Source organism: Panthera pardus, unplaced genomic scaffold (genome assembly GCF_024362965.1).
Source record: "Panthera pardus isolate Hobbes unplaced genomic scaffold, ASM2436296v1 HiC_scaffold_4, whole genome shotgun sequence".
NCBI classification, from domain to species: Eukaryota; Metazoa; Chordata; class Mammalia; order Carnivora; family Felidae; genus Panthera; species Panthera pardus.
In genome coordinates this window covers 4,840,921-4,867,500 of record NW_026526969.1, presented here as the reverse complement: position 1 = coordinate 4,867,500, position 26,580 = coordinate 4,840,921, and the positions used below count along the sequence as shown (strand labels likewise).

At 48.0% G+C, this 26,580-nt stretch overlaps 1 long non-coding RNA gene across 1 annotated transcript in view; it reads left to right on the top strand.

Moving 5' to 3' along the window:
- Positions 1-26,580, top strand: part of LOC109250633 (uncharacterized) — a 546,394-nt gene that overhangs the window by 360,338 nt on the left and 159,476 nt on the right. The window contains exons 3-4 of the long non-coding RNA XR_002073117.2: positions 13,973-14,031; positions 14,953-15,091. This is a non-coding gene — a long non-coding RNA (uncharacterized LOC109250633). The remainder of the gene's footprint in view (positions 1-13,972; positions 14,032-14,952; positions 15,092-26,580) is intronic.

Below are 26,580 nucleotides of genomic sequence, written 5' to 3'. Positions count from 1 at the left end.
TGAGCAGAGCATGAGAAACTCTCAAAGGATCTCGCCTTAGTCAAATCGCGGCAAGGATGCGGGATTCCTCATAGACCAAGGGGGCACTGGGGAGATTAGCCGAGCTCGGGTCATTTTGTGGGCACTCCGCTGGAAGGCACAGCGAGACGCCAGGATGTGTGATTAGAGTCAGAAGAGGTGAATATGGCGGGGGGAAGACTCCCGAGGGACCTTCCAGAAACTCACCCGGGTGCCCGAGGAGCGAATTGGGGGCCAAGACTCTTGCCACGCAGTCGAAATCTAAGACCAGCCAGTCAGTGTTAACCAGGAGATATCAGGTCAACAGAAGGATGTTTGCCCCTTTACTCTGACCCCCACTTCCGGAACCCCCCGGGAGGAGGCTGAAATTCCCAACACGTCTCCTCTCTGCTTGGGCCCTTTGGCAGAGGCTCAGCCCGGGATGGGAGAGAAGGAGGGCGTTCAGCAGGATCGAAGACTGCGGTTTTAAAATGAAGGAAGGTGGATTGGACATTTCACGCCTTTCTTAAAACGATCAGAGAGCTCGGGGGCCCGGCCCAGAGGTTACTAAGCACAGGGAAGATGAAATTCAGTATAGCACAGTGGGAGGCAGAGATCAGGGGAGATAAATAAAATCATTGTGTGTTTATCCCCTCATCTCGGACTGAGAGCACTCCCAGCGGCTGGCAGGTGCGTTAACTGAATGCCTGTGTTTTTTACTGTTGCTTGTTGATGGATCAGTTTAAATATGTTCTCATGTTGTTGTTGTTTTATTCTCATGGCAAATGATGAATTAGTCCTTTTCATGCTTCTTCCCTGCACGCACGCCTTTTCTTCCCTAGCCTACTGATCCATCTACCTGTTTAGGTAAAATGTAGTTCTGGATGGCCATCTCTTGTTTTCTGGGTGCCATCAGGCCTATCAGATATCTCCAAATGCTTGTCTTCAGTGTCTGTTCTCTAAATCGGCTGCACGGTGTTTTCCTGGAAATTCCCTTGGTCAGCGTGCTTCGCTGGATTTAGTGTTTCCAGATCCCCAGCCTTCCTTTTCTTTCCCTCCCTCCCTCCTTTCTTCCCTCCCTCCTCCCTTCCTTCCTCCTCCCTCCCTTCCTTCCTTCCTTCCTTCCTTCCTTCCTTCCTCTCTTCCCTCCTTCCTTCCTTCCTTCCTTCCTTCCTTCCTTCCTTCCTTCCCTCCTTCCTTCCTCTCTTCCTTCCTTCCTTCCTTCCTTCCTTCCTTCCTTCTTTCCCCTCTTCCCTCCTTCCTTACTTTATTATTTCCTTCCTTCCTCCTTCCCTCCCTCCCTCCCTTCCCTCTCTCCGCCCCTTTCCTCTTGAGTTGCTGGTTGTGCATACGTGACCGCCATGGTTCCCGTCACCATTTTATGCCACGACGTCAGAGAAGCCCGAGGACAGGAAGCAAGGGGTTAAGTCGTGTGAAGTTGGGGTGAGGGGCTCCCCAGGTGCACTGTGTGGAAACGGTTGCCACAGTAGCAGCTGGGGCAAGAGTTGGGGCAGAAAGGTTGGCAGTGTGCACGGAGGCGTTGGATACAGCCTACTCTCGCACCATCCAGATTAAGTCCAGTCCATCACGTGATCCCCTTTATAAGGTGGCAGGTGGCAGGTGGCTGGTTCCGAAAAGACATAAGACAAATATTTTTTTTATTTCTATAACAACCCACAGGTTCTACTGCTTCATGTAATCCAAGGATCAGGTGTAACATGTATCATCCCTGTCTTACGTCAGCTTTTCTAGATTTCCTTCACCATTAGCCAAAATCTCACTTGGTTCAGGTTGATTGCTGTTGGGGTGACCTAGACCGTTATTCCTGAGGGGCCTGAGCCCTGAGTTGCTTTGCCTTTCTTGGCTCTGTTGCCTATCACTCAACACGCCCTCATCAATTCACCAAGTTCACCGAGCATGACAAGCATGACGTCAGTTAGGAATGTCCCAGTGAATGCCTTGAGTTCCAGATATCCTCTCCTTCTCTCTAACCCTAGATCCTCGTGGTACTCGGGGTTAATTACTTCTTCATATAGAACTACTCTTTGTTTACTAGTCCCTTTGACGTAAGGACTCCAAGTGACTCAAGGGTAGTCATCTTCAAGGTCAGTAAGCAAAAAAGTGAAATTCCTTGCAGAATGTTAATGTTTTAATAAACACACTTTGTGAGAGATCTTTCTTGCTTCTTGCTTGTTCCTCTTTCATAGTTTCCTGTACTTGTTTCACGATTGCCGTGTCTTATCTCTCTGAAGATAGGAAACGTGTTGTGGGGACGAATTTTGCTATCCTGCTTTATTCTCATTCCCTCTGGGTTCCTCTTTCATCTTCCTGTGGGCTCTGGTATCCCTCTTTTGTGTTGGAACTTTCCCCTAAGACTTTGGAGAGCCTTAGAATCCCATTCATATTTAAAAGTGATTTAAGGGGCGCCTGGGTGGCTCAGTTGCTTAAGCATCTGACTTCCATACAGGTCACGACCTCAGGGTTTGTGAGTTCCAGCCCCGAACTGGGCTGGCTGCTGTCAGCCTCCTGGTGCGGATCATCTGTCCCCGTCTCTCTTTACCCCTCCCCTGCTTGTACGCATGCTCTCTCTCTCTCTCTCAAAAAAAAAAAAAAAAAAAAAATCAAATAAATTTTTAAAAGTGATTTAAAAAAGCTGAATGAAATCCTGTAGTTGGGGGATTCTAAACAGGGTGATCAAGCAGCGATGACTCTCTCAAATGTTAACATCTTGACTTCTTACCTCTGAGGCTATTCTGTGTCTCGAAAGAAGAAGTCCTCTAATCTTCTGTCCCGAGCAGCACTGGCTAGTTGTAGGGGTGCAGTGAGCAGACCAGGAAATAGAAACTTGGTGACTAATATCTATATTGTAGGCTTTCACTTAATTTCCCATTACAAAATTTTTTTTATTTATCTTTGAGAGACAGAGACAGAGCGCAAGCAGTGTTGGGGCAGAGAGAGAGGGAGACACAGGATCCGAAGCAGGCGCTCCAGGCTCTGGGCTGTCAGCACAGAGCCCGACGCGGGGCTAGAACCCACAAACGGTGAGATCGTGACCTGAGCTGAAGTCGGACGCCCAGCCGACTGAGCCACCCCAATTAATTTCTCACGTGTAGTCCAACATTTTTCACTTGTGTTCTCCACCCTGTGTGATGGTCCTACATTTGGAATTACTCTATTTTGGTTCCTCCGGAGAATAAACTTCCTGTTTTCTGTTTGGCAAAATACCTACTTACCCGCAGTACATTTGGGGAGATTCCTGTTCTGTGCCCTGAATTTCAACCCCCCTACCTACCGTCAGCCCCACACCTGGTAGCTGCCTTCTCTTGCCCCGACTGCTGAGCTCACTCAGAGCTCCAAGGGACGATCAAGAAGCTTACTTTGCCCAGTATTCGCCTTAGCAGGATCCCGAGTTTATCTCATTTTGACATTTCAGTCATTACTTCATCTACTTCCACTCTTCCAGAAACCTGCTGAGCTCTCCGGTCTCCACATTTTCTCTAAGTGCCCCTTGTCCTGTTTTATTTTTTTGACCCTCTTAATTTTTTATTGGGATGAGGTCTACACCACCTGAAGCTTGCCGTCTTAGCCATGTTAATTGTATGGTTCAGGATCATCGATTGCCTCCACGATGTCGTGTAACGGTTACCACCCTCCATTCCCCGAGTGTTTCATCAGCCCAAACAAAAACTCTGTACCCCTTAAGCCATAATTCCTCATGAATTTGCCTATCCTCGCAAGTTTGTCCTTAGGAATTTCCCCCGTGATTTCCTCTTAGACCCATGTTTAAGAGTGTGTGGTTTGTGGGGCGCCTGGGTGGCTCCGTCGGTTAAGCGGCCGACTTCGGCTCAGGTCATCACCTCACGGTTCGTGGCTTCGAGCCCCGCGTCGGGCTCCGTGCTGACAGCTCGGAGCCTGGCGCCCGCTTCGGATTCTGTGTCTCCCTCTCTCTCTGCCCCTCCCCTGCTCACGCTCTGTCTCTCTCAAAAATAAACATTAAAAAATTAAAAAAAAAAAAGAGTGTGTTGTTTAGTTTACATGTTTGTGAATTTTCATTTCCCTTCTGTTGTTAATTTCTAGTCTCATTTCATTGTGTTCACAGAAGATGCTTTGTATGCTCTCAGTCTTTTTAGTTTATTGAGACTTGTTCTGTGCCTGACACATGGTCCTTCCTGGAGAATGCTCCATGTGCCCTTGAGAAGAATTACATTCTGCTGTTGGTGGGAAGAATGGTCTGTAGATGCCTGTTGGGTCTGGTGGGTTTATCGTGGGGTTCAAGTCTTCTCTTGTTGTGGCGTTCCATCCATTATTGAAAGTGGGATCTGGAGGTATCTTCCTATTATTATAGCATCCTTGGATTTTATGACCTTTCCTTTCCTTTCCTTTCCTTTCCTTTCCTTTCCTTTCCTTTCCTTTCCTTTCCTTTCCTTTCCTTTCCTTTCCTTTCCTTTCCTTCCCTTTCCTTTCCTTTCCTTCCCTTCCCTTCCCTTCCCTTCCCTTCCCTTCCCTTCCCTTCCTTCCCTTCCTTTCCCTTCCCTTCCCTTCCCCTCCCCTCCCTTCCCTTTCTTTTCATCTCTTCTCCTCTCCTCTCCTCTCCTCTCCTCTCCTCTCCTCTCCTCTCCGAGGGATTAGAAAGACAAATATTCTGGGTCAATTATTCAGGTCTAATTAGACCCTCATAGTGCTTTATTCTATATTAAAAAAAGGGAATGAATATTTTAAAGGATCGACTATACAGAAAGGACTGCATTGGTTTCTTCCACAATTATTTCACCAAAATCTTTCCGGGACCCTTTGAAATAAGTATCATGGCTATTATTTTACAGATGAAACAACTGAAAGCCAAGTTTCTCAGGAGCCTTGCCCAAGATGACACGCTAGTAAAAGGCAGACCCAAAACTCACACTCTGGTCTGTCTCATTCTGAAGTAACTCCCTTCGCATGACCTCCCATTCCCTTGAACGTTCTTTGTTTCCACTTTATCTCACGGGAGCCTCAAACTTCCTTTGAGTGGGATAAGTCCTGATGCTTTGACTGTTGCTTCCTCGACAAACGAGGAAGCTGAGGCCAAAAACGTTAAATAACATTTATGAACCTATAGTGAGGTTTGATGGTAAAGCCAGAGCTATCACCAACCTCCCTCGAGTCTGAATCTCAGGCTCTTTCTCTGACGATACTGGAATCCCGGGTCTGAGGAAAACCAAAGCAGCGGATGTTATCCCAGTTTTAATTTGTGCCAAGATCCAAAGACGGGCTTTCTTATCCCAAAGAAACAGCCAAACTCAGATACGTATGGAATGAAATGGAAACGTAAATGACATTTTCTATTAAAAAATGAACACGTGTATGCAGCGGGAGCACCGGAGGCTGTGGGACCCTAACACATTAATGACAAAGACCGTCCTTTAAGCAAACCTACTGACCCCTTACTCTCCCTGCCCGCGCCCCCCCAACCCCCCAGTCCGTGATCTCAGACCCAATAGGGCATCTTGAAGCTTCCCTGGTAGATCTCTGTACTGGCTGTGGGCGGCACACTCCTCTTCCCTCAGTTTAAACTGACTTTGGGGGAGTCCCCCCGTCAGCAGGCGGCCGAAGCCTCTGTCTCTGTCCTCCCAGTGCATGCTGTCAATCCTAATGGGGAAATGATCAGCTCCTGCCTTCCCCTGTCTCTCCCGATTAGAATCACGGGTGCCTTCCGCCCTGGGGACCAGACTCAGTGTGTTCCTGAGCCAGCCCTGACCGGTGCAAAAGCTGGCCGGCAACCTCAGCCCCGCCAGAGGGACAAGGGCCTGGAATTATTCAGAAATAAGTGAGAGTCCTGCCTTTCCCCAGGAACCCTTCAGTCCGCCATGGGGCTGGAGCTCTCAAGTCTGTCCTCCCTGGTTTTCGACCGCCACCTCCTGCGGGGGCTGAAGCCTCCTCCCTCTCGTTCCTGGATCCCAGATGGCTCCCACTGTCAGGAGGGAGACTGCCTTTTGTGCTTGTTCAGAAACCTGACCAGCCCGCTTGTTTGAACGGCTTTGTGGACCTCCTGCCTGAACCACCCCGTAGCACATCGATCTCTCTGTGCTGCCGTGTGGATTGGATAATCCGACATATTGGCCTTAGACCCGGGCAAGTGGCCTCTGTCCTGCTCACGAAGTCTGTGGACTCCCACCAGGGCTATCCTCCAGCCAGGGGTTCCTCTAGGGGCAGGAAGCCACCTGGTCAAAGGGCTAGAGCCCACACCTTCTCCTTCTAGACCTTGTCCAGATACTTGAGATGCAAGAACCCTTTGCCTCATCAGCTATGATCCTGTTTTCAGGGCCTTTGTCGGGTTCTCCCTTGTGGGCCGCCATTTTATGCACAGCTCTGGGCTTGGGGCTCAGCCGAAAGGTAGCTCTTCGCGTGGGGTGTGGGCAGAGTTCGGACATGCGTGAGTGTGTAAGGCCTCTTGCACAGCAGGACACAACTTGGAAGGGGAGGAACGAGTCAGACGGGGGTTAGGGGCGAGGGGCTCCACAACGCCACATTCGTCACAGAACGTAGAGGAAGGCCAAGAATTCTCCATTGTGGTTTGGCTCTTTGGGCTGTTGTGAAGGTCTACTTGTCAAAGAGGAGATACGGAATAGAACCCATTTTATCGGGCAGTCTGTTAGCTCGACTTATAACTTGTTAATATTTTTTTCTGCGTGGCCTGCAGGCCTCCATTTGTTCTCTTACCCTGGACCCCACAGGAGTCAGAGGTGGGTCCGGGCTCAGCCTTTGTCCCATTCAGTCCCAGCTTCGTCACTGTCACCTGTTCATGTTCTTCAGACACCGTATGTCTCACGCTCAGGACAAGCAACAGTGTGACATAAATAGCACTTCAGCCTTACCGGAGGTAGAGAGAAGCAAACCACATTTAGAGAAATTAGAATATGCTGGTAAAAAATCACAGGGACTGGGGCACCTCGGCGGCTCAGTCGTTAAGTGTCCGACTTCAGCTCAGGTCGTGATTTCATGGTTCGTGCGTTCGAGCCCCGCGTCAGGCTCTGGGCTGACAGCTCAGGGCCTGGAGCCTGCTTCGGATTCTGTCTCCCTCTCTCTCTGCCCCTCCCCTGCTCGTGCTTGTGCTCTGTCTCCCTCTGTCTCTCGAAAATAAATAAATGTTAAAAAAAATTTTTTTTTTAACTCACAGGGACTTTAGAAACCAGGAAACCTAAATCCCAGATTGACCAGCAACTAATTTGATTTTTTCAAGCCCTAATTTCCTCTTTTGATACATGGAGGGACACAGTCTTTACTTTAAGGTTGATGAGGATTGAATAAAATGTACCAGTCCGGAGTCTTGCACCGTGCCTGGCCTATAGTCAACACTCGGGAAACAAGCCTCTCTCTCCTGCTGATTTTGAAAGGTTTCATTCGCCTTGAACAAGATGAGCTCATGGTCTTTTCCAGCACGTTGCATGGAAAAGACATTTGCTACTGCAGCCTGACATCTATCCCCAGAATGATCCTTCCCATCACCATCCGGTCCATTCTTGGACACCTGCTTTCCCCCCTCTGGTTTCCCAAGCTGTCTGCTCATCAGCTCTGGACGGTGGTTTTTCCAGCCTCACGGGCTGCTTCCATTTTTGCTTTACCCTTGTTTGCAGTGATTATCCAGGATTTTGTCTTTGTTCCCTTTGCCATGAGCAGTCCTGGGATGTGTAGTCTAAGGCATTCAGATTGACCGTCCTCCCTCTCAGGCTCTGGCTGTCGTGGCAGGTCTGGGTGTGGGTACCACCCGTGGTTGAATGATTAAGTCCTTTGCAGTGCCCAGAAGTGAACGTAAGGAACTTCGTGCCTAGAAAACTTCCAGGCAAGCGACACTGTAACTCCTCCAAGTCTTTGTTATAAGTTGGTGTGGTACAGGTTTCTTGGCAAAGTTGGATTTTTAAAATTCTAACTTTGGGTTAGTTCAACTGAAAGAGAAGACATTTTAGCCTATAAATAGAGTTCTATAACCAAATCCTTGGAAAGATCCTGGCTGCATATATGTAGAGGATATATAAAGAGGTGAACATTTGGCAGGGAGAAAATCTAGGATGACTGGAATTACTAGAACCTTCTAGCTAGGAAATTCTCTCATAGGCTATGGCCTCACAAAATGGCGCCCCATCCACCCAGCTGTCCAAGGAAGAAGGAAGCCTGGACCCATTCTTGCCTTTGTCTTTCCCATGCCGATAAAGGCTTGAATGCGGGTAGTTTATCTGGGCAATGATGGCATGAAATAAGAGCGAGGGACTCATGGAGAAGGTTGGAAAACAAACTTGAGGATGAGTGATGGAGTTGGCAGCCATCATGGAAGATGGAGCCTGACCGCCAGATCTAGGGACAAGAAGAGCTTGCACCTCTGCAAGTAAATCCTTTACGCAACTCAAGATTTTCCAGTGTGACTTTGTCCCCTGCTTCCTGCCTGGATGCCAGTTACCACAGACTGGATTGGGTGGGGCATTTAGGGAGTTCTGGTCACCCGGTTTGGGAGCCTTAAATCTCGAGCAGGGGACAAAGTCATATGGGTGAAGATGGCAGGTCCCCGGCCCCAGCAAGTTGGAACTCAGAATCGGAATCCATGCCTTGTAAGGTAGCTTTATGAAACACATTTCCCAACTGGGGGTGGCTTGGGACTGAGTGTTGGCTGCTTTCCAGTTACTGTTCCTTCCTCCTCTGCCCTGCTGTCTCTGTGTCCCAGAAGCTGTCTCACCCTCTGGCTTCTGGTTGAGTTCAACCCAGGGCAGGAGGGGCAGGAGGCTCAGGGGTTTAATCTCCCAGCTTCCTTCCTTTGAGGTTCCCGTGACCTGGCTGCATCCCTGCCTGAAATGCCCCAGCCTCGTCAATCAGTCCCCTCTCTCGCTTTCTGGGCTCTGGGAAGCCCACCCTCTTCCTGTCCCTGCCGCCCCAGGGCGGTGACAGCTAGTACTCTTATCAAAGGTACTCCCCTCAAAACTCCCCACTAAACTCCCCTCCAATTTCCTAGGTTGAATGTGCCATCTAGATCCCGAGCCCCCCGTGGGTAAACTGGGTTTCACACTCGGGAACAGTCCCGGAGGGGAGGTAGGTCCAGGAGGCAGCCAAGAACTCACAGGAGAATCGGCCGGCCTGGCACTTGGGCACCAGATGCTCAGTTCCCTCCGGAAATTCACACCTAGGCTGGGGAGCGACAGACTGTGTCCAGACCCCACTTTCTAGAGGGGCATGTACTCCTAACGCACCCTTGAGCTAGACCCCCATGGCTCGGGGCATCCTGCTAAGTAGGGTTGACAGAGCAGATACCCACAGCCAGGTGGGCTCCCGGGTTTCCTTACAAGCAGGTGCCCAGGTAGCTGTCGTACAGAAGATGGAAACAGATGTGCAATGAGCAAAGCGTCATCACGGGTCAGGTGCTTTAGCCATATTCTCATGTGCTCTCTGTAGCTGCCCTTGACACTGCTCTGGGCAGTTGTATGGATAAGGACCATACTGTTGTATGGATAAGGACCACGAGGCTTCAGAAGGTTCAGGAAGTTCCCCTACATCACACAGACAGGACTCGCACTGATGCTCTATACGCACTGACTCACTCCTCCCCAGTACAGGGGGGAGGGGGGGAAACGCCGCGGTCTGTGCAGGTAACCCTGTTGAATGCTGTTCTCCCTCCCCGCCCCCGGCCCCCCTCCAGCCAAGTCTCACTAATGTTGATCTGCAGGGTAATTTTCTTGTCAACTGTATAATTAATGGGCCGCACACGACAGTGGCCCTCTGTTATTCTGCTTCTCGAAGATATATTTCAAAATGAATAGCTGTTTAACCAATCACTTGGCAGACGTATTACCCTTAGGTGTTTCTGTCAGTCAGCGTTTTCACACATCGAGCCTGAAGGAGGCAGAATCAATTTGGGTATCTGCTCTGGGAACGTGAAAGCAGGCACAAATTAGAAATTCTGGGAATATCAGAACTTGTCGCCTATTAGCCCCGCACGGAGCGCGGATCGCCCTTGCAGGCTCCTTGGCCTGGCGCTCCAGTGCTCTGGCTTGTCTGCCACTTTTAATCAAGTGGGAAGAGGCCTTTTAGAGTAGCTCTAAGATAATGTCTGCACAGCGTGTCTGTTCCTTCCCGGCAACCCGAGCATTTACTTTGCAGCTTCCTCCACAAAGGCTTAGGGCGGTAGTCTTGCACCATTTTAAAACTTCTGCTGGCCTGGGAATGAACAGGCCGTGCGTTGGCCCGAAAACAAAACGGTGCCGCATTCAAAGGGTGCTTCGGGGTGTCTTTATGCCCTTATGGGAAGATCCTCCCTGATGTTGGGGGATGACTGAAGTATTCGGATGACGTGGTAATTTCTGAGAACCGACCGCCCCAGTTGACCTGGCCCCTTCCCCTGCCCAACGGTGATTTTTCTTTTCATTTTTAAGTTTATTTATTTATTTAGAGAGAGACAGAGCAAGTAGGGGAGGGGCAGAGGGAGAGGGAGAGAGAGGGAGAGCCCAAGCAGGCTCCGCACTGTCAGCACAGAGCCTGACGTGGGGCTCAGTCCCACACACCCTAAGATCATGACCTGAGCCCAAACCAAGAGGCAGACACGTAAGTGACTGAGTCACCCAGGCGCCCCTGCCTGCCAGTGTTTGAAGAGGCCGAGATACTCGTAGAAACATTGCTGGTGGCCAGTCCTTGGCCTGCGCCGGAGGTCACCTGTCGGTGTTGGAAAAATCCGGAGTCCCTGGGAGCAACCCTCAACCTATGAGTGATGGACGTTGGCGAATAAACAGTCCAGCTTCCACAGCGCTCGGCGGGACAGTCACGAGGGGGACCCACACGGCTTTCCACAGGGCTCCCCTGGGATTGAGCCCAGCTGCCTACAGTCGGAAGCTGTTGATTCACAGCCCCACTTGGCATATGTGAAAGCAGAGGTTTTGAGAAGATTGTTGGTCATTCTTCTAACACGCCATTCACACAGAGTGGACGTGTCTCACCTCGCCCCTTTTGGTCCCCTTTTACCTCAGCCATTGCCGCCCAAATTCAGCTTCACGCAGGTGGTCTGACAGCTCCTTGTCTCGTCTGAACCGTGAATCACGCTCTTTCTGCTTCAGATTTTCTCAGAGGCCGTGGACTGAACACCGGTGGGAAGCTTCTTAGCATCTAACGTGCTCACTTTCCAAATGTGGGGGGGACTATCGTCCTCTGGGCCAACCCCTGTTGACAGGAGATAGACACCCATTTGCCGATGGGTGAATACTCCCCTCTTCTGCCCAACTAACCGGTGGATGTGCTATGGGACTAAGACAGCCCAGAAGGACCAAGGCCCGGGAGCCCTTGGAAGTGACCAGCTCACGAGTGGACCTCCCTAACCGCTCTCCCTCCTTTCTTGAGTAATTCTCCAGTCCTCTGCTTCCGAGTCCCTTCACACCCACACCAAACCAAGCCCTACCTGGACAGTGGTCATGTGAGGTTGTGCTCTCTGGAGGAAGACGGGCAAAACGATCGATACCGGAAACATCCCTAGAAAGCAGACCCTTAGGATGGGATTTGGAAACCGGACCTCAGTGGGCCCCACTTCAGGGGAAGGGGGGTGTTGCTGACCGCTGGCCCGTAGAGTCTCCCGGTGACCGAGTTCCTCAGTGATGGCAGATAGAGAGTGCTGGCTTGCCTCGAACGGGGGACTTTGACAGGTATGGGGACAATGGTCAGGGCAGAGCCTCTGGAGTTCACTGCCCCTGGTTAACGGCCTGCGGAGCCTTGAAGAAACAGAAGGAAAGGCTCAGACCCGTCAGCCATGTACTCAGGGCACACTGTGGGTGTCAGAAAGCCTCTGTGGAAGCGTTTAGAGAGCTCTGCATGTCCTTTAGTTACAGGACAATCTGGGCCGAAAATTAGACCCGAGATCTAATTTTCAGCACAGAGATCGAAAAGAAGACTGGATGCATAGCTTTACTAGGCCTCCCACATCAAATAAGGGCCTTAATAAGGAAACACTGGCACCCCGAGAACAGGGATGGGGATTTTTGTTGGTAGCCTGAGAACCTCGGGGCTGGGAGAGAAACTATTCTCTCCCTTGAATAGAACTGTTCTCTCCCCTTGCCCTGAGGTCTGAAGAAGTCAGCTGGCAAGATGATGCTTGCTCACCTTATGACTCACCCCTGCATCCCTGCATTGACCCCAGAACGATCACGAGGGTCAGGCCACGCAAGAGCACAGCCACTCTTGCTCTGGAAGGAAATGGCATAGTCACCGTTGCAAGAATTGCCAGACTTGGCAAATGTGTGCTGGGAAAAATCACGGCAGGAGCTGGGCCGAAGGAGAAGTGAATTCTGCAACACGAGGAGGTGGTGTGGACAGATATCTTGCTGCTCAGGCCGTATCTCCCAGCAGGTTTGACCCTGCTACGGACACCCATCCATGTCAATCAGCGCGTCAGAGTGCCGACCCCTTGGAGTCCAGAGCACTCTGAAGCAAGGCCGTGCCTTCCGCGGCAGAGGCCTGCCTGCTGTTGGAACATCCCCTCCAGGCACGTCGTGCTTTAGGAGAGACTGCATGACCACGGGCCATCGTGGGACTAGGAGGACAAAGTTGCCCGCCATTAGCGAGGTGTCTGCGAATGTGCTTGAGTCACCAGAGGGAGTGGGCGGGGCCACAGCTGATTGTGTGATGGGAATGGGACATTTAGAACTGGATCTGAACAATTTCCAAGGGCACAGATGAGAAACAAGAACAGATGGTCTAGACTTTCATGTTAAGTACCTCTCTAGGACGAATGCCTCTCCTTGAACTTACACTTAGGGCTTCGTGGTGTACCAACTGAACCTCTGATAGAGGGGACATTCAGCCATGGTTCAGGGATGGGTTCCTATGAGTATGATTATGATAACTCCAGGGTTACACAGAGATACGTATATTAGATGAACATGTACAGATATTAATATCACCTATTAACATATAGATGATAATATTGAATACATTCATCCTCATGGAAATGTACCGTTACACACCAGAGTATCCCCGAAGGACAGAATGTAAAGCAGATGTTTCCAAGGAGCAGAGCTATGACTAGTGTTTTGTACTTTGTCACCATACTTGTACTCGTATCATGAAAGGGGAAAAGACTGAAAGACTGGAGAGGAGGATGTTTAAGACAGAGGCAGGTGGATAAATGCATCGGAAGGAACACAAAGTGGGTTAAACCATGTGTCTCATTTTCATGCTCAGCAGAGAGCGTCCTCCTCACGGCGGTCCCTCAGTGACCCGATGGATAGGATGGTTCTTTGGTGGAGGCTAGCCATTCTCTCTCCCAGGCCACTTTGGTGCTTGTACAATGGGCTGCAAGGGTGGTCATGGGAGAAGGGATGGAGGTTACACATTGGCCTAAGGCTGATCTAGCTGCCGCCATTGCTGAATACCCAACTTGGTGGCAGTGGAGATCGACTGTGAGCAGTCATCATGGGGCCATCCGTGAGGCGACCGACCAGCCATTCGGTGGCAGGTTGATGAGTTGGTCTTCATCCTAGAGCTGACAGCTTTTCGTCTTCATTTGAATTGCCACTTCTTCCAGATATGGTCTGTCTTCCCTGTGTTTGGTTCCTCTGCCAACGCCACCATAATAGCACCTGATTTACTGACCCGGATTATCCCCAAACTGGCTTCAAACCAAGGGACCTATTTTAGGACCGAGGAGGTGTGACCGCGAGTGCATGGCCACAGGATCTACTGGTCCTATCATAGACCACATTGACCCCCAATGGCCACGATACAATAGAAAAATGGTCTGTCAAAGTCTTGGCAATTGTGCCAGCTCGAGTGGGCAAAAATCCTGTGGGGGTGGAGCACTCGTCCTCCCTCCAGGATGCATTGTATGCATTGAACCGACAGCCATTGTGTCATATTAACTACAGTACGATGCAGTTCTTGGTCAGGAACAAAGCAGGGGAAGTAGGTTTGGTTTCTGTCACCGTCACAGGTAGTAACGCATCTAAAAAAGATATTCTTCTTATCTCTGAAACCTTAGGTTCTGCTGGAGTAGAGGTCCCGCTCTCCAAGGAGGAACGTCTGCCACGAGGGGACACGGTAAGAACTCCACCGAACGTGGACCTGTGACCTCCACCTGGTCATAGTGGGCTCCTCGTTTGTGTAACCCAGTAGGCAAAGAAAGGACTTATTATTTTAGAAGAGATCATTTCCCTGACCACCATGAGGAATTAGGGGTGTGGCGACACAGTCACGGCAGAAAGTCATCCATAACGCTGTCCTCCCCAAAGGAGCCCCAGAACAGCTGGAAAGGGACAACAACAGCCACACAGTTCAGGAAAGGCAAAGCCAATAAAAACCCAGACCCCTTGCAGAAGAAGAGCTGGGTCACCCGTTTAGTAAGTACCCCGGACTTGCTGAAGTGTCGGCCAAAGCCAAGAAGGTCCAGAAGAGCAATAAGTAAGAGATACGAGGATCTCTTCTACCCTCGAGACCAATTGTGGTAGCAGAGACTTTAGTTTAGTCCATGAACCTGCTACAAGGTGTGTTTTGTGGAGATTGCTGCCAGCCATTCACCACCTTGAATGACTCTGTGTCAGACTTCATGGTGAGCTTGAGCAGATCATAGTAATGGAAGCATTGGACGCTACTGGGTCCAATGCTCTCCTCTACTGTCAGATAAACAGTCCCGAAGGTCATTCTGCATAATTCCTCAGAGAATTCCAGTAGGGTTGACCTCCAGTTCCCCATCGCAGTGGCTGGCTTGATAATTCACCCTTGTCTTGACTTTCCTTTTGTATCCGTTAGGTTCTGCCATATAACAAGCCATTCCAAACTTTGCTAATTTAAGATACAAAACAAACAAACAAACATTCATTTGGCTTTATAAATCAACGTGTCCGTTTGGGTAGTTCTGCTTCACCGGGCCGGGCTGATCTCAGCTGGGCTTGCTCACACATCGGGGGTATTCTAGAATGGCCTTTGCCAGGATGTCATTGTAGTTTTTTGGTCCTCTGGCAGGCTAGCCCGGGCTTCTTCACACGGAGGATACAGAGTCTCAGAGAGAACACCGGGAAACGTCCAAAACCTGTCGATGCCTAGGCTGGAACTGGTATGGTGTCACTTCTCACACATTCTGTTGGTCAAGGAACATCACAAGGTTAGTCCAGATTCAAGGGATGGGGAAGCCTAATCTATCTCTTGATGAGGGGGAGCCACAAAGTCACATTGTAGAAGCACGCAGATATGGGGAGGGAAACCGTGGAGAAGAATTTTGCAAATATTCTGCCATAGCCTCTGTGATTGTTAGTCTTATGTGCCCCCTGGGCTGGGTGACGGTGCCCAATTATGTAATCAGACACTCATCTCCTGTCTCTACTTTTACTCCCCTTCCGCGTATTCTCGCCCCGCAAGTCAGATGGGTCCTGGTAAAGCGCTAAGTCAGATCGCGCAATTCCGCTGCTCACCATGCAGTCGGAATTCCCGTTTTGCTCGGGGGGGAACACCAACACGCAATCGCTTTCGAGGCCCAACGTGATCCGGTCTTGATTTCTCTCTGATCTCATTTCTCGTTCTTCGTCTCACGCGCTCCAGCCACTCTGGCCTCCTCCTCTTCCTCAAGTGCGGCAGACATGCCGATGTCTTGTGGCCTTGCTCCTTATCCCCTTCTGGAATATTCTGCCCTGAGATGTCCCCGTCGCTCACTCCCCATGGCCACCAGGGCATACCTTCTACGTCATAGCACAGACGCATGACATGTTGGAGGTCAGTTGGCCAGCCCCGTAACTTTCAAGTTGGGAAAACTGAGGAACACAGAGAGGCTGAATGACCTCCTTAGGATTTGACGTAAGCGAGGAGACGGGCAAAAGAACCTTGTTTCACGTGTCTCCATTCTAAGAGATGTTTCTCAGAATAACCGTGTTTAGAGAAAGAGATTTGGCAACTGATCAGCCAGAGAACGTTTTCATCCATGTTTCTAGGCATAACAGGGGGTTATTAAAACGGGGATGCGTACAATGATGGATGGGTATTTAATCTTGCACTGTGTGGGAAGCAGACCTGGAAACTTCCGTGTCTCCTCCCTCCCTTTTCCTCCTCCGCAAACACTGGAGCTCAACAGACGCGATCCCCACGTGAAGTGGCTGGGAAAAGAAGCCTATCCCAGCTCTGTACTTTTAACTGTGTCATATTCAATATTCCCTGGCAGGTGCAGAAAACGAGTCATTTCCCCTACTCCTCTCAAAATGTCCCTTTCATGTTTCATAAACAACAGCTTTGCTACGCCATTGTCTCTGTTAGTTATTTTCATAATTCATAATTATCTTAGTTCTTAAAATGTAGACGTACATTTAAAAGCATGATCCAATCGTGCTTGATTGCTGCCACATTGTGTTCAAGGTAATTACCATTCATTTGGCTTTTGAGGCTGTTGAATAAATTTTCCACATGAGATTCCTTAATTTGTACATATTTTATTGCTATAAAATAGATATTGGCAAGCTGCCTAAACTGTAGTGAAGGCCTTTAATTCCTATCACTATGTGATAAAACAAATTGAGTGCAAACTGAGAGGCTTAAGATAGAACACTTGAAATGGATTCCATGGTTTTTTTTTTGCCTTCCCCCCCACCTCCCGCCCCCCCCAAACCAAGTTCCCCCAGGTGTGAGACACAGGTAAGATTAAGGTAGCTTAGTTCAGGCTGAGAGCTCAGAACTGTTTTAGCATTTGTATAAAAATGATAATGTCCCTCCATGATGGCAAACCTCTCTCTTCCCAAGATCTATTATTCCTTGGGGAAAGGCTGTTTGGAGAGAGAAGGTTATTAGCATTTTTCATGCATAGTAAGAGAAATGGAGTATTCTCAGAACAGAGCCAGGAAAGTCTTGGTCGAGGGAGAGACCTGGGCTGGGTGTGGGGAGACCAGGGTCCAGGAGCTGTTGTGGCCTTTGGGAGTCCTTCGGAAGGTCTGCTCACGTGTAAAATTAAGGTGTTGGAAGCCGTGACTCCTAAATTTAATTCACAATTTGTTTTCCTGAAGCTATTGGTATCGTGGATTTAGCCAGGAGATCTTTCTACTGAGGCTCTCTCTAGAGTTTTAAAACTCACATCTATTTTTTTTCTTTTGCCCACCTTCTAAAATTAGTGAGATGAGAAGAGATTAAGTTGTGGAAAGGATTCAAGTGTTGGGGCAGGCGAACTTCAAGATGTCTCCTCATCCAGACATTCTTTGACCCCATCTGGTCAATGGAAGCTCTTCCGGCTTCTTTGGTCTGATTTCCTCCCACCTGAGTCCTTCCCACCAGCTCTGTGTCTCCCTGGAAACTACCAAGTGCATTTCTTGTCCTGGAAATGCCTCCAACTTTTCTCTGCTTTTCCAGAGTTTGCCCTTTTACCCGGATTTAGGGTAGTCGGCATGACTTCTATAGGGCCATTTCCAATGGCCCCTACCCACGGCGACAGGTGTCTTTACTAACAGCCTTTTCCACCTAGTTCCATAGTCCCTTAGATTATTTTCTGGTGTTTGCTACATATTTCTCTTCTTGCAATAACTAATGATATATTCTTCGAGACAAGAGTTGATCTTGTTTTCTTCCTTCTTTGGTTTCCCCCATGTTGAGTAGTGTAGCTGTTATTTGATAGATGGTCACTGACGGACAGGTCCAACATGATTAGTTTATTTACAAACATTTAATTGGCACATTTCTTCATTCACTCTGGAGCTTAAGAATGGACTGAGTCTGGTCTCCTCTACTGAAAGCACTCATTTTTTTTTTTAATCTTTGACATTTTCCTCCCCCCAAATGTTATTGGTGCAGGCACATACTTTAGATTATCTCTAAAGGACACATGACCCCTCTTAGTGTTTCTTTTGGGGTTTCACTGTTAGTAGTCAAGAGGAAATAGATTTAAAGGAAGAAATTTAAGATACTCCCAAAATTATGTCCCAAGATTTTCTAGTCATGGCTGCCCCTAATATTCATGTAAATATTTGTGTAAATACTCATGTAGATATCATGTAAAAGGACCAGTTTCCTCTCTTCTCGAATGGGTCAGATTCCTCAGCTGAAGTCAGCAGAACCCACTCTGGCCATTTTGAGCAGGAAAGAGGGGAGAAAAGGGTATTAAATAGTTCACAGAGACCCAGATAAAATTGGAGCGACACTCCTAGTCGAGTTTCTAGGGACGGCTCCTGGAAGCCCACCACAGAGCTGGCCTGCTGGGGGAGCTGTTGCCAGCCTGGGTCTGAGATCCCACATCCTTTGCTGCGGTGGGAAGCCGCCAGTTTAGTAAGCCCATGCTCCCCACTGCCAGCCCCTGGCCCATGACATGGTCAACCCTAGACCCATTGTTGCCATGACCAAGAAGCTACAGCGGTTACTGTGGGTCCCCAAAGCACCAATTCTCATATAACAACTTCTCTTGGTTATCATGTTCAGGTCCCTCTTCGTGTGTCTTGTCTGCATATGCACTCAGTAGAGTCTGGATCCCATGAAGAAACCTAGGCGTATGAGAGTCTGAGAAATGTGATCTCTATTTTCCAGACTTTAGAGCTTGGAAAGACCTTCTAGGGGTCAGAGCGGGGATTGAGTGAACCACATCCTAGTTATCTTTCCAGACCAAAGGTCATGACAGATTTGCCCAAAGAACTTCAAGATCTCTCTTCATTCAGACATTATTTAGCCCCACCTGGTCAATGGAAGCTTTTCTGGCTTCTTTGGTCTGATTTTCTCCCACCTGAGTCCTTCCCACCAGCTCTGTGTCTCCTTGCAAACTACCACGGGGGCGTCTATGGTTGTGCTTTTTTTTGTCCTGGAAATGCCTCCAACTTTTCTCTGCTATTCTCTTTAATGCTCCTAAATGCTAGACCTTAGGGGCACCGGAGTGGCTCATTCGGTTGAGCATCTGACTTCGGCTAAGGTCATGATCTCACGGCTTGTGAGTTTGAGCCCCGCGTCGGGCTCTGTGCTAACAGCTCAGAGCCTGGAGCCTGCTTTGGATTCTTTGTCTCCCTCTCTCTCTCTCTCTCTGCCCCTTCCCCTCTCACGCTCTGTCTCTCTCTCTCTCTCTCTCAAAAATAAAATAAACATTAAAAAAATTAAAAAAAATTTTACCCTCCGGTAGAGTGAACGAGAAAAGGAAATACCTATGAAATCACAACCCGTTGGCATGACAACAGCCTGTGATTGCCATAGCTGCCATTTAAGTACAAGGATGACAAGCGGCAGTGGCAGAGATAAATTGGGGACGACGGGAGGTTTAAACAAATCCAGCAAATTAGTTGAAGCCCCTCCCCGCTTCTTGTGACCCACTATGGAGACCAACAAAAATGCAAGCACTGGGAATGCTGTTATGAATTCCCTCTAATGTATAAAGTCAAACCACCCTGAAATCTCAGTAGTTAGGTAGGCTCAGTAAGAATTTGCTTAGAAAATATCACACAAGCAATAATAATTGAGATGTGCTGCAATCAGTTTTTTTTATAAGTAGCTGAATCCCGTCCAAGCACAGGCATTGGGACCTATATTACACCTGGGGTCCTGGCAGTTGCCGACCCTAGATTTTCCTCCAAACCTTAGGAAGAAGACCAAATCTTTATGGACATGCCTACATGGATTTTGACAATGAATGGGAAGAGTTTTAGCCCTGACCCCTACAAACTGCTGATCTTAGCAAAACAGAATGTTGAGAAAGCATTTCCTAGAGCTCTTAAATGGAATTCAATACTAAATACATCGTGGGTCGTGAGTACCTCTGGCCTCATCCCAACTGTAAATAACTCATTTGTAATTATTTACTAGTGTCTGCTATTGTAATCGTAAATAACGGGCTAACAGGGGCATCTTTCGTGTTCACCATTTTTAACTTATTCTGCAAAAACTCAAACATACTATACGGGAGGAGAAAGAATACCAGCGAACCTCAAATACCCATCACCTAACTTCGACCATCATTAGTTTATGGCCAATCGTTTTTCATCTATACTGACCTTCCCAGATGCCTATCAATGTGTCAGTATATTTAAAAAAAATAGGGGCGCCTGGGTGGCTCAGTCGGTTAAGCGTCCGACTTCATCTCAGGTCATGGTCTCATGGTTGGTGGGTTCGAGCCCCGCGTCGGGCTCTGTGCTGACAGCTCAGAGCCTGGAGCCTGTTTCGGATTCTGTGTCTCTCTCTCTCTCTCTCTCTCTCTCTCTCTCTGCCCCTCCCCCATTCATGTTCTGTTTCTATCTCAAAAATAAATAAACATAAAAAATTATTTTAAAAAAATAAAAGAAAAAAGAAAAAAAATACATAACCATAATGCCAATGTTGCATCTTATGGAATTAACCATTGTTTTTTAAGGTTATCAAATACCATTTCAATGAATACATTCCTCCAATTTTCCCACAAGTATCTTTTACACAGTTGGCTTGTTGAATGAAATCTACTTAAGGGCCAGACGCTGTGTGGTTGATATGTCTTGAGAGCGTTTTTTTTTCCATCAATAGATTCCCTGTTTTTCTCTTTATGAAATGGTTCCCTTTGCAATTTACTTTATAGGCAAACCAAGCCATTTGCCCTCTAGAGTTTCCTACATTCTAGACTTTGCTGATCGCATCCCGATGGGGTTGTATTCTCAATGTCTTGCAAACAGGTACGCTATTTCTGAGGCTTGATGTGATTCAAGTCGGAGCTTGGGCAGGAATTTGTCAGAGGTGGTGGTGTTACCACTTGCAGGAGGGTTGACGTAGAGGGGAAACTCGTGAATACATGGTCAACGCCTGCTTCCCTGATCACGTTCTCGTCTAAATGCCCTGGCGATTTCCGTGTCAGGACGTTCCGTCTTCTCATGATGGGATAGCTGGCATAGCCAACACAGTGTTGATGGTGTACTTGACTCTGGTAACATGGGAATGAAGGACCTCCCCCAGAGAACTCACCACCTGGAAGACAGAGGGAGGCACAGATGCCAATGGGATCTACGAGATGCCATGGGAATACAGTACAAGCTTACAAAATCAGTCTCAGGGGGAACATAACGTCTTCCCAGCAGGCTGAATGCCAGGTTTAAAGGGATAACCAGGAGTTAACCAGAGCAAGGAGGCTGGAGATGTCAGTCCAAGGACGTCCTGGAATTCTAGCTAGAGAATTTTGATTTCCTTTTGAAGGGCTGAGTGAGTTTAAGTATGGGAGTGATAGGGTCAGATTTACACTTGAGCAAAATCACTGGCAGTGTTTTGGACTTGGAATTAGAACTAGAGATCTAGGGGCGTCTGGGTGGCTCAGCTGGTTAAGAATCCAACTTCGGCTTAGGTCATGATCTTGCAGTTCATGAGTTCGAGCCCCGCATCGGGCTCTGTGCTGACAGCTCAGAGCCCGGAGCCTGCTTCGGATTCTGTGTTTCCCTCTCTTTCTCTCTGCCCCTCCCCTGCTCATGCTTTGTCTCTCTTGGAAATAAACATAAAAAACAAAAAGAAGAACTAGGTGAGATCTATATTTTCCTGGCATTTCCACAGCTTGGGTGGATTGGGCCCTGAGAATCCTAGAGTTGTGCTTCCCATCCAGACTTTACTACTATCGATGTGAGGGGCTGGGGGTGGCAGAAGGTGCTGGGTCTTTTCTTCACCTGTGCAATGAGGTATCTGGAACAGATCAATGACCCCCCTGCCCCTTCATTATTTAACACTGAATGATGCTATAAAACAGAAATCATGCAGGATCATTGCTTTGATTTCGGTACCAAATTCCTTCCTAATCTGCTATTCTCACCATTTTTCTCTAAGGTGGAAAAGTGCTATAATGTAGCTCCTTGTCACGTAGATTGAACCACAGCGCCCGGAAAATCATGTCACCCCTGGGGACCATTCTCACACTGTGGTCAACAGAAGCCTCCCTACATCCAAATTAACAACAGACCAAGTGGACCAGAATCCTAGGAGCAAAGGAAGGGCAAAGAGAGGGTGCAAATGACCAGGGATCTGTACTGTTTAAAAAAAATTATTTAAAAGTGTTTTGGAAATAACTTTAGATGCACAGGAAGTTGCAAAGACAGTACAGCGTGGTCTCATGTCCCTTTCGCTAGGATCCCCTGATACCTCTATCTTAATAATTGTAATAGTTGTTAAGTAATCATTTAATTTTTTTAAAAATGTTTATTTATTATTGAGAAAGAGAGACAGAGTGCTAGCGGAGGAGGAGCAGAGAGAGAGGGAGGCACAGAATCCGAAGCAGGCTCCGGGCTCTGAGCCATCAGCACAGACCCCAACGCGGGGCTTGAACCCATGAACCATGAGATCATGACCTGAGCTGAAGTTGGCGCTTAACCGACTGAGCCACCCAGGTGCCCCTTAAGGAATCATTTAATATGTAAATAATTTACATTACTAAATTTACATTAATTACTAAGTCAATAATGATACTGGAGTATAAAACCTAATGTTTGCACAATGTATGTAGATAGTCCTGTGTCACCTTTTCAAGCTTGCAGATTTGAATCACCACCGTTGCAATATACGTTATAGTTAATTTTATGCGTCAACTTGTTAGGGTCGAACTGCCCAGATACACGGTCAAACGTTCTTCTGGATGTTTCCAAGGGTGCTTTTGCATGAGATTAAATCAGTGGACTTTGAGTGAAGCAGAGTGGCCTCCCTGATGTGGGTGGACATCTTCCAATCAAGTGAAGCCTTTACTAGGACAAAGACTGACCTCCCCTGAGCCGGAGGGGATTCCGCCAGCAGGCGGCCTTTGAACTTGACCCGCAACACCTGCTCTTCCCCGGTTTCCAGCCCTTGTGGCCCACCCTGGAGATTTGGGACTTAACCGCTTCCGTAATTGCATGAGCTTCCTCCTTAAAATAAATCTCTTTCTACATATGCGCACAGCCCGTTGGTTCTGTGTGTCTGGGGAGATGCGTGGCTAACACAATGCAGAACCAAGGGGTCTGTACCTTCACCAGGTGCCCAGGCAATTGGCAGGCATTCTGGAGTTTGAGGACTCCTGTCCCCAGGGACACCGCTCCCAGCTGGTCAAGCAACGGAACTGAGATCCTGATGGTTAAGGCAACATCGCACAGGAGACCCTCCGAACGGTGAAGAGAGAAGCCTGTCCTGGTTGGCCCGAGTGTCGGGAAACCTCACGTCCTCTGTCCAGCTCCATTGCCTGGTGCCCATGGCATGTTTTACACACTTCAATGTGCACGACTGGGCAGGAATCCGAGGTTCTGCGTCTCTAGCCAGTGCTTCTGGTCCATGGGACACGCTTCTGGGAATCGGAGGAGCTGGACCCTAGCTCTGTGACCCTGAAGATTCTGTCTCGCCTAAATTTCTTTATTTACAAATTGGGGGTAATAAGACCTGGTTCGCGGGAGCACCGTGACAGGAGGGGACAGTAGGCGGCAGTGAGCCGTAGAGTGCCTGGCACAGGTCTGGTACGCAGCTGTCTCCCATTGGATACTCCCTTTTCTTCTCCTTCTTGTTCCGACATGGAGATGACCTTCCTATGGGATATTGACAAGAGGTCAGCTTGAACACACGGAGGAAAAACAGGGCTTTGGGGGCTGTCTTCCCAGTTCTTCCCAGTTCTGAACTTGCACTCTCCCCAGCCCTCTTTCCTGAACTTATTAAGAGAGTAGACCTGTCCTCTCGGCATTGATTCCGGTCGGGCGACAGTCATTTTTACTTTGGGGTCTGTGTTTTGTCATCTTTCCCTCTGGTCCGAACTGACCTTTGATGTGCAACTGCTTGAAAAATGAGTGCTCTTGGGGGATAATTCCCGAAAAAGGGCAACTCCACCTCATCCCCCATTGTCCTGCACTCGGGGATCCCAGAGCCTGCCTCGGAATAATCCGTCTGGCCATGCACTTCTCTCCTGGGGAGAAAGGTCCCGAAATGCAATTTATTGTAAAACACACAGTGGTTACAAGCTACCACAGTCAATGATATTCCTTTTATTACCACTCAGATGAGAACAGAAAATGACATTGGAAAGCAGTGAACTCACCAGAAGGGCACAGAAAGTCATTAAATTCAACATGCATCATATTTCATAATCAGAACCCTGCAGTCAGCGCTGACACCACAGAATGAGTTTGTTGCAGTCATGATAATATAAAACCCACTGCATCTGCCTCCTTTGGCTCTTTCTTTTTGGACCCTAGCTGGGGCCAGGCCATTAATCACTGGAGGCAGGGGACAGTGCAGGCCACTGCACTCTGGATTGCATAAATTGAAACTACATCAGTATTAGCGGGGAGCACTGTCTTTAGTTTATCTCCGTTTCGGACAGTGGCTTCTGAAGGGCTGGGGTGTTTTTACAGTGAAACCACCTAATCAGAGCACCTATCCTTGCTTGGAGGGGATGTGTGGCCCCTCAAGGCTCTTGTTTCCAGCCAGTGGGGTCTGCTCTTAGAGGCTGTGGGGCGTGGGGGTCAGGTGGCTTTTCCTCGCTGCCGTCCCGAATGGCGTGTGAGACTAGAGGGGCCGCTAAAGGTCACATACACTTGTAGAGATTCCAGATTACCTTAAAACTTGATTTCGGGGACGCCTGGGTGGCTCCGTGGGTTAAGGGTCCGACTTCAGCTCAGGTCATGATCTCATGGTTCGTGGGTTCGAGCCCCGCGTCGGGCTCTGTGCTGCCAGCTCGGAGCCCGGAGCGTGCTTCAGATTCTGTGTCTCCCCCTCTCTCTGCCCCTCCTCTGCCACTCTGTCTCTCACTCTCTGTCTCTCAAAAATGAATAAACGTTAAAAAAAAAAAGAAGAAGAACATGTGTACAGGATAAAATCCTGGATACCCGATTCAAGCACACAACTCTGTTAATGATCTAATCCCTTCCTGACCTCACGTCTTAGGACTCAGACCCAGCCCCTCCCCCACATCCATCACATTGAACCTGTATATGCTTCCCCTCCCCCCTCTCTTCCCTTCAGACGCCCCCTGCCAGTGTCTTCCTGCTATTATGGGACACGTTCTACCGAATCTGCGACTAACCTGGTTTATCGTTTCCCTGTGTTTATAAGGTCACGTGCTCTGTAAGTGACAGAGTGAGGCTTCAAATCCAAGTCGTCCTAACCTGTAGAATAGACCTCTCACTTATCATTCAAGAACTGCTTTAAACGTTCGGGAAGATACCAGAGGGGTTGCATTAATATACAGGACCAATCTATGATGGAAAAGTGCGATAACCCAAATCAGATCATTATTGAAGCAGTAAAAGACTGAACTGATGTGGCAGAAAATCATATTAGCCACATAAAAGTCAGAGGCAAGAAAAAGACCTTCTACAAAAAATTAACAGAAAAAGAATGGAAAGCGATGGGGTGGCAGATAGAACAGGGAACTCCAGTCTGTCACGGAGATAATTATAAAAAGAGAAGAAGACAAAGCAAATGGGGCAGAATTAATCGTCTTAAGGATGTAAGCAAAGAACATTCCAAAACTAAAAAGGAAAAAAAAAAAGGAGAGAGATTAAAAACAGTTACTCAACTCTAGGTAAATGAATAAGCAGACCCCACCACCAAGATGTAGCTTGTTAGCTCTCTTCTTTTAATTAAAAAAAGAGATTGAAGTTTATTTCATTGTGGCAGGGGTATGCTTCAGTGGGGGTATAAAGACGAAATTGTTTCTAATCAACCATGAGCGGTCAGATCACCCATTCTTGTCCTTCAAGGGCAGCTCAGGCAAATCCAATAACTCCTTAGTCAGTTTTGATTATGAAACATCCAGTCTATTTGAAAACTTCAACCTCAAACTTGATTTTAGTCTGAAATTTAATTTTAAGTTCCCCCCTTGTGCCTTTAATAGTTCGGAGTGGATAGAGGTTGGAGGGGAGGTATATCTACTTAGGAATGAGGCTAGATTAAAAAGGGTGTGCTTGAGAAAATAGATACCCATCTTAATATCTTCTTCTGGAACTTGGGTCTAAGAGCGTGAACATAGGCAGCATCCAAGGCGGTAAATTCCACTGAGCTCAGGTCTCAGAAATCTGGACTACTTGGGAGTGTCAGAGTACTTCAGTGGTGGAGACGAGGGTCAGTGGTTGCCTAGAGATCCTTAGGAGTACAGCCCAGTTTTCCCAACCCAAGTCCTCTCCTTCCTTGAGGACCTCATAAACAGTTTTAACCAGATTTTTATATCAAGATGGTAAATTCAACTCCTAAGTTTATCTGCCTTTCCTTCCCCAAATGTGACTATATTCAAGATATACAATTCTATGACCGTTAATCGTTCGTGTAGTATACGCTAGCTGTATGCCTTCTCTGTCCCTTGAGTTGTGGGGGTCTTTCCTAGAGGATTTTTAATTGTTACATAGAAAAATACATTTCCGTACACATGGGTCTCTTTATCCCAGTTCACTGACCCATTTGTCTATTCTTAAGACACTACCCTCTACTCTATGCAGCTTTTCGGCTATGTTGATCGCTAGAAGGGAAATTCAGGTCTTGACTATTTTCCATCTTTGAGCTTTTCTTTACCATTCACTTCTCCAGATTGACTTTAGAATGTACTTGCCAAGTTTCCCAAAATTACCTTGTGGGCAAGTTAATTGAAATCATGTAGAATTTACGGTAATCGATGGTGTATACAAATAAAGCTTCTCAGAGATTAAAGAAAGAAACACGCTTGGAAAGTCTTTAAAAGATTACTTTTTTGTAGTTAAAGTTAATAAG